Consider the following 7,356-nt stretch of genomic DNA (forward strand, 5'->3'; position numbering starts at 1 on the left):
AAGCAAAAACAATTAAGATGGTCAGATTTGCCTCACTGTGTGATTTTGACTGAAAGATGAACTAAGCACAGTCTTGTGTGTATAAAAATGCGTAGATTCATTTAACTTTAACAATGAGATTCAGCAACATGACCTTATAGTGTTAATGATCGGTATCTTACTGGTATTAACTGAATTATGCAAAATTCTACATTATTCTATATTATTGCACCCAAATTGTTCATACTGACTAAATGTAATTACTGACATCCTGGACATACTGCTTTTTAGGTTTGAATTTAAAATGTTAGTAGACAAATTCATGCTGTCAATAACATCTCACTTGCTCACCCACTTTTAGATAAAAATACCCTTTGTGGTTTTTCTAGTGAAGCAGTGGGCCTGAGCTGAGGACCTGATGGTTGTGTGGTTTTCGCTCACTGAGAAGAGAGACACAAACACCCTGCTCTCAGTCGGTCAGTCTTCCTGTAAAATGCAGAGGTGAGACTGCTAGTGGAAAATTACTGACTGCAGCGTCAACAACACATATAAACAGCAGCACAAACAAAATGTTCCACAAATGCAGGACATCTGTATGCTTACAGCACACATCAGACACGCTGACCCTCAGCACTGAGCTCCTCCAGGCTCTGTGCTCTCCCTCTTCTCTTCAATTTCTACACAAATCACTGCTGCTCCAGTGAAGATCCTGAATTTTGCAGGTGATACTACTGTGTTTGCCATCATAACTGAAGGTGATGAGTCTGCCTACAGACTGGAAGTCGTACAGCTGACCATCCAGTTCTGAACTCACATTATCCCAAATGTCCACATGCTTAGACTCCTCTCATCATCAGGGAGGAGCGTCCCTTGGCACTGTAGAGTAGATGGATGAGAGCAGGCTGATAACAAGGCTGTCATCAATTTTATGTGACACCTCTCACCCCCCCAGCAGACTATGGAGGCCCGTAAGGGCAGCTCCTTCAGTAAGAGACTCAGACACCCGGCGTGTGACAGAACGGTACCGCAGGTCATTGGGCCCCACAGCAGTCAGGCTTTATAATCTGCACTCTGCTCATTGAACTTTTCCCCTGTTCACTGTCTTCTGATACAGTTTCTATCTGCTGCTGATCTGCAATATTGTTCCTCCTTATTCACTGATGTGCAGTGTTGCATTGAGCCAGTGCATTATGCCCTGTGTGGCAGCTTCCTTTGGGAGGCTAATATCTGGCACATGAGCAATAATGTTACATGCAATAGGATTGTGTATAAGTTAAGGATTGTGTATAAGTTAATTTTAATATTCCTATAATATTCCTCTGTATGTAATATATTCTTATTTTTTGTTTCTATTATTACCCTATATTTATATATACATCCATTTCTTTTACATTCATAATGATGTTGTTTGTTGTTTTGTGCCCCACTGCTCTTGTAACAAGCCTCAGTCTTGACTCTCCCTTTTAAGGTCTTGGCCTTAAATCACACTCGATATAGGTGGTGTCGTCCCCATCACCCTGACCAGGATACATGCTGTAAGATTAATGGATGGTGTTTATCTGTGTGATGAAAAAGAATGTGAATAAAACAAAAATGTACCATTATAAATGGGAGCCCTAGGATGTGTGGTGGTTAGAGATGTGGACTGATGAGAATTTTGCTTTTCTAAAGTTCTGTTGTGAAAACTGTACATTCCGTTCCATGTACAGTAGTGATATGTAGCAATCATGTGCTCCAGTCAAATGTCCAGCTGCATGAATAATAATGGTGGCTTGTTTGGATAAAATAACTTAGGCTGAATACTTGAAAGCGTGACCTGGGTGAGGTAGAGAGGAAACAGGGTCTTACAAGAAGCAGATATTGTTCTGTCTGTGTGGTTTTTACTCTTTGCAAAGTGAGTCCAGCACAGTGCAGTCAGTGGGTCAGTCTTCCTGAGCTGCATCTAACCAGTGGAAACATCTGCAGCACTGCAGAGAAGCACTCAGCAGACAAACAAACCCAAACAGCTTACAGCTGTATGTCACTTTTGGACAGAGGTGGACAAAGTACACAACTTCACTACTTGAGTTAAGTATAGATACTCCTCGTCAAATAATACTCAAAGTTTTTCAGTTAATTTTTTACTTCAGTTAAAGTACTGGAGTATTTGCATCTAAAAATACTTAAGTATTCAAAAGTACATTATGTTTTAAATGCAAGACATTTTTCAGAACCTAATGACTCCTGAACACCCCACTGAATACACTGACTGGCTTGTACATCTTGTAGAATAAAAAGCTTGTGGAATATGATACAATGACTATAGAAACACAACTGACATAACAAAAGTACAGCCATTGTCATTTTCATCTTATTTAACACCCCCCACCCCACTCACACAAAAGAGCATGGTAGTGTTCTTACAGAGCCGTAGCAGTGTGTGTGTGTGCATGTGTGCATGTGTGTTTGTGTGTGTGTGTGTCTATGTGTGTGTGTGTTTGTGTGTCTGTGTATGTTTGTGTGTGTGTCTATGTGTGTGTATGTTTGTGAGCCAAGTAACAAGACAGGGAGCAAGAAACAAAACTCCTCTTTCTTAATTATCCACATCGTTATTAACGACACAGGTATATATACAGGTACATATACAGGTACATGTATATACTCAAAAATACATCCAGAACACACAATTAAATGAAAAACGTAATTTAAGAACACTTGAAATTTTCATTCAGTTTCTTTCATCTGTTTAATATAATCGATCAGTCCCTGTGCGTTTGCCCCAAACCATTCAGCATGGTACACAAGGGAGACAAGTAAGCATGTGTGACATCAAAGAACTGATTGCAGCAACTCAGCCTTTCCACAACATTAAAGCCGCTTATTCCCCCCCATGCCATGAAGAAATAATCTCTGTGGCTCCCCTCTCCCCCTCCCTCAGCCCCCAGTCTGGCTTGAACATTTGCACTTCCAGTAAAAATGCGCCCCAAACACACTGACACCAAACTCAGCACCGGTGCTCCGTAAAATCCCGTGATTCAGTCTCAGAAGCACTGGCTCCCCTGCCCTCCTCTGAACATTATTAAAGCTACACCCTGAACACTCTGTGTGACTGACATGAATGAGAAGCATCTTTATTCATAATCTCTGTAGCGGAGGTCAGAATACAGAGTGTCATTATTCCCGTCTTTCTTCTGTCTCCTGGGTTTTGGCTTCTTAAGGTTCAGGGCAGCGTAATTCAGTGTGTCCTCGTCATGGCACTGTGGAGACAAAGATGGCAGAATTGGATGGATCAAATCGGTTTGCTATTACCTATTTTCACAAATAGCACTTAAAATGCTGATCCCAGGATGGAAATCAGTCTGAGGTTCATTTGTTTTACTGACGATTTGTAATTTGAAATATTTATTACATACTTGCTTGCGTGACCATTCCACTTTTGATATATCACTGTTCTTTTCATCTGTTTAAAATATATAACACATCAATATATTATTTAATTTCGCACGGTATCATACCGTGGTCAGATAACATTCCGAATTTTCAAGCAATCAACATCCTTTTTGTCTCAAAAATGAAAGTAAAAATGACTTCTGTCAATTTAAGTGTGCATGTTTGGATACGTGTCATTTGTTCTCATATATCATATATAATAAAATTGCTATAAAGGAGATCTTGGTAATAAAAGTTATTGATATGCAACTTATTGCAACATGTATATTTCAATAGATTTTGCAAAATATGAAAGATATAATACAAAAATGTAAATCTTACAGTACAAAAAGGTTTATATAAATAAGGTGAGATTTAATAATGGATTTTAAAACTGTATTACCTGCAAGAGTGGTTTTAATATGAAAATGTTATCTATCATAAAACAATTTTATATTTCTATAATTTGTTAAAATCTACATTTTGTCCTTCTGAGTGCATAAAGCCGGGCAGCGTACCTGCACAGTGCGTACAGGTCAGTTTACATCTTATACAAATGAGAGCAACGTTCAGAATAATGCTGCAAGATAAAACTATCAGCAAGCCAGAGTGAAGAGGATCCAGCAGCTTCTGAAAGCCTGTAACAAAGAGATAGATTTCAGCATAATGATATAGAGACACATTTCCCATTTGCTTACATTACATTAGTTAAAGATCAAATCGATAACACATTACAGCAGTTGTTTTGTAAATAGTCCATTTTTAACATGAACTTCTAGTATTTTGCATTTTAACAATTTATATTAATATTTGAAATAATTATTAAATTAGGCTCCGGACCCCCCGCGACCCAATAGGATAAGCGGTTTGGAAAATGGATGGATGGATGGATATTAATATTTGAAATAATTATTAAATTAGGCTCCGGACCCCCCGCGACCCAATAGGATAAGCGGTTTGGAAAATGGATGGATGGATGGATAATTATTAAATTAACATCTGTGTAATTTAATTTAAGCACTTAAATTAGAAAATTCATTACATTAAAAAAAGAAATAAATGTCTTAATAGCAGAATAAGCTAAATAAAACTTTGAAGCAGATATACTCTCCACACTGGGTGCTACCATCTATATCCAGCTGTGTGCCGTTCCCAAACAGCATCTCCCCACACTGGGTGTTACCATCTATATCCAGCTATGTGCCGTTCCCAAACAGCATCTCCCCACACATGGCCACAGCGCAGTAGTAAGTCCCAGCATCGGAGAGGCTGAGGTTCCCCTTGGGGAGGCTGTAGACGCAGCTCCGTGTAGGAGATCCAGCCTCAGGGCTCTTCTCACACTCATCACTGCTGTTTCCATGGCTGTAAATGACTCCAGGAAGGGATTCTCCTGATCCATGTCTGAACCAGTAAACACTGTGTTCTCCTGCACAGCTCCCAGTCTCTATCATACACTGCAGGCTCACAGAGTCTCCTGGCTGCAATGTGTCAGACACAGGCTGCTGTACCACAGTCCTGCTGTTGGAGTCTTTACCTGAAAAGCAAAATAGTCATGATGACAGCCCTTTGAGAATAACAATGGAAAATACAGATCCTCAAAAATTGTTCTTACAGATTTTTGGGAACTGAATCGATGTTCTTCTAGCCATCCAAGAAATCAGTAACTTCTTGGAGAACAGCTGACATTCTTCTCTCTTTTTATTGTATTACTGCTTATTAGTATATATCAGGTAACACTATACATTAACTGCACCTACATAATACCTAAATAAAAATTATATGATAATAACAAACATTATAATCATATAATGTCTTGTATTAATGTATGAAGGTAGATGAATATAATTAATTTCAATTCAAAGAAATGAAGTGTGTAAAGTGTACTTTATATTTTCATGATTTTCGTGACTTTACATTTGGTTTATGTTGCCCCTTTTCCACAGGAAGGTATTTATTGTTTTTGCATATTTAGCTCTTGATGTGTTTTGGTATTTTTGAGCATTTTGCTGTAGTACCTGCATAATTTAATTCAAGAGCCGAAGAGCTGTTTGCCCATTACTAGTTTGTCTATCTTTTAACATTAAAGAAAAAGTATACATAGTAAAAGGAATTACTTGGTTTCGTAGTTCCTCCTATTTATTTTCTTATGCACACAAAAGTAAGTTTTTCCGTTCAACCATAGCACTACAGCGAAAAGCAAAACGTCATGGCAAATACAATTATGCTTTATTCCAATACACATTGCTAATTTTTCATTATTATTACATTTATTCAGCATAATATCTTCAAAGGTTTCATGATTTAATTTGCAATCTTCTGGCCTGAAATCTTTTCCTGCTACACTGAAGACTCTCTCAGCGTGTGCAGAGAAAGCTGCAGCCAAAGGGTTGGCATCCTCTGATAAACATGGTTGGTTCAGGTATCGGTGACATTATGTGAACCTTTCATGGCAGGAATAGGGACTAGTTTGACTTTTGATGCAGGAAAAGTGTTTGGGACGTTTCTTAGGTTAGAAACTGCCGTCACTGCAGCCAACACTGACTTTTAAGGAGAGACACTCAGCTCTTCCTATGAGCAGATCCACCATGGTGCACAAAATGACAGTATAATTATTATTTTAGGTGACACTTCAAATGTTGCATTATTTCATTCTTTACAAAACGACATTTTTATAACAATGATGTATAACAATGTTAATGTGTTTATGTATAATTCATATTTAAATTAAAGTTCATATTTTAGTTAAAAGCTACACCTACAGTACGTATATGAACTTGAATTTGAATCCAAACCCTTTTTCGTTCTTCTTCTTTAAATTCAAATATAAATTTCAATGCCACAACCTGTTTTCAACCACAATTCAAATGTAATTCAGATTAACAAAATGAACTGAAATTCAAGTTCATATATGTATTCAAAATCCTGAATTTTAGGATACGTATTTGAGAATTTCATTCTCAAATCAGTTCTGAATGGTGCACATCCCTAATTCATATGTTAAATCATGCATTTTTTTTTTCAGAGTGAATACACACTGACTGCTCAGATAAATAACGTCAAAAATAATTTTCTTTTGTTGCTTAAGATTTTTGCACAGTCCTATACTGTATATAACAACTCAAACATTTTTTTATGTTATTTGTTTTAAAGAGGCTGCAATGTGTAACATTAACATCTGTATAAAGAGAAGGTTAGGCTTTTGGCTGACAGCAAGCAAAATGCAACAAATTGTATAATAATAATAATAATAATAATAATGAATGATTTTTGTTTGATGTTTAGAAAAACATTTATGGAACAAAGCAGACAATAAGGTATCTTTGCTAATTTTATATTGACAAACAACTAAACTGTCAAAATTATTTTGCAGGGAATAATCTTACTGACATTATAATAAAGCAAATATGAAAATAGTTGGAATCTCATTTACCTGTGATTATGACAAAGGTTCCATTCCCGAAGGTGACCTCATGAAGAAACACAGCAGCACAATAATACACTGCAGAATCTGACGGCTCCACGTTAGAAATAGTGAGGTTAAAACTCCCCTCTGCATTCAGTAAGGAGTAACGTTTTATGCTTTTATATTCCTTGTAAAATTCACCAGGTACGTAGAGAAGTGCTTTCGCCATGGGCTGGGGCTTCCGACCAACAGCTTGCTTAAACAAAGTAACAAAAGTTGTTTCTCCTTGACAGAAGCATGTCAGGGTCACACTGTCTCCAAGCTGAACCCTCATCAGGTGACTGGGCTGAACAACATCTGTAGTCAGTGCAGTGTCTGCAAAAACAGAAAAACAAAAAAAATCATAATCAAATAAGACATATAATAGTAATCTAAATAACTATTAACTATGATGCAGATTAAATGGCCAAATTCCACTGATCACATCATACAGATAAATGAAAATATTAAAATCCCAAAATAATTTATATTATAGGGCCTTACTAATGAAAATGAGAAGACCAAAG

General features: G+C 37.2%; 1 long non-coding RNA gene across 1 annotated transcript; it reads right to left on the reverse strand.

Moving 5' to 3' along the window:
- Positions 1-2,993: 2,993 nt before the first annotated feature.
- On the reverse strand, positions 2,994-4,026 carry LOC125728312 (uncharacterized). The gene is made up of 3 exons (XR_007389020.1): positions 3,906-4,026; positions 3,372-3,418; positions 2,994-3,215 (listed from the first exon to the last, which is right to left on the reverse strand). It is a non-coding gene; the product is annotated as an uncharacterized LOC125728312 (long non-coding RNA).
- Positions 4,027-7,356: the final 3,330 nt, after the last annotated feature.

This window comes from Brienomyrus brachyistius, unplaced genomic scaffold (genome assembly GCF_023856365.1).
Source record: "Brienomyrus brachyistius isolate T26 unplaced genomic scaffold, BBRACH_0.4 scaffold228, whole genome shotgun sequence".
In the NCBI taxonomy this organism is placed as follows: domain Eukaryota; kingdom Metazoa; phylum Chordata; class Actinopteri; order Osteoglossiformes; family Mormyridae; genus Brienomyrus; species Brienomyrus brachyistius.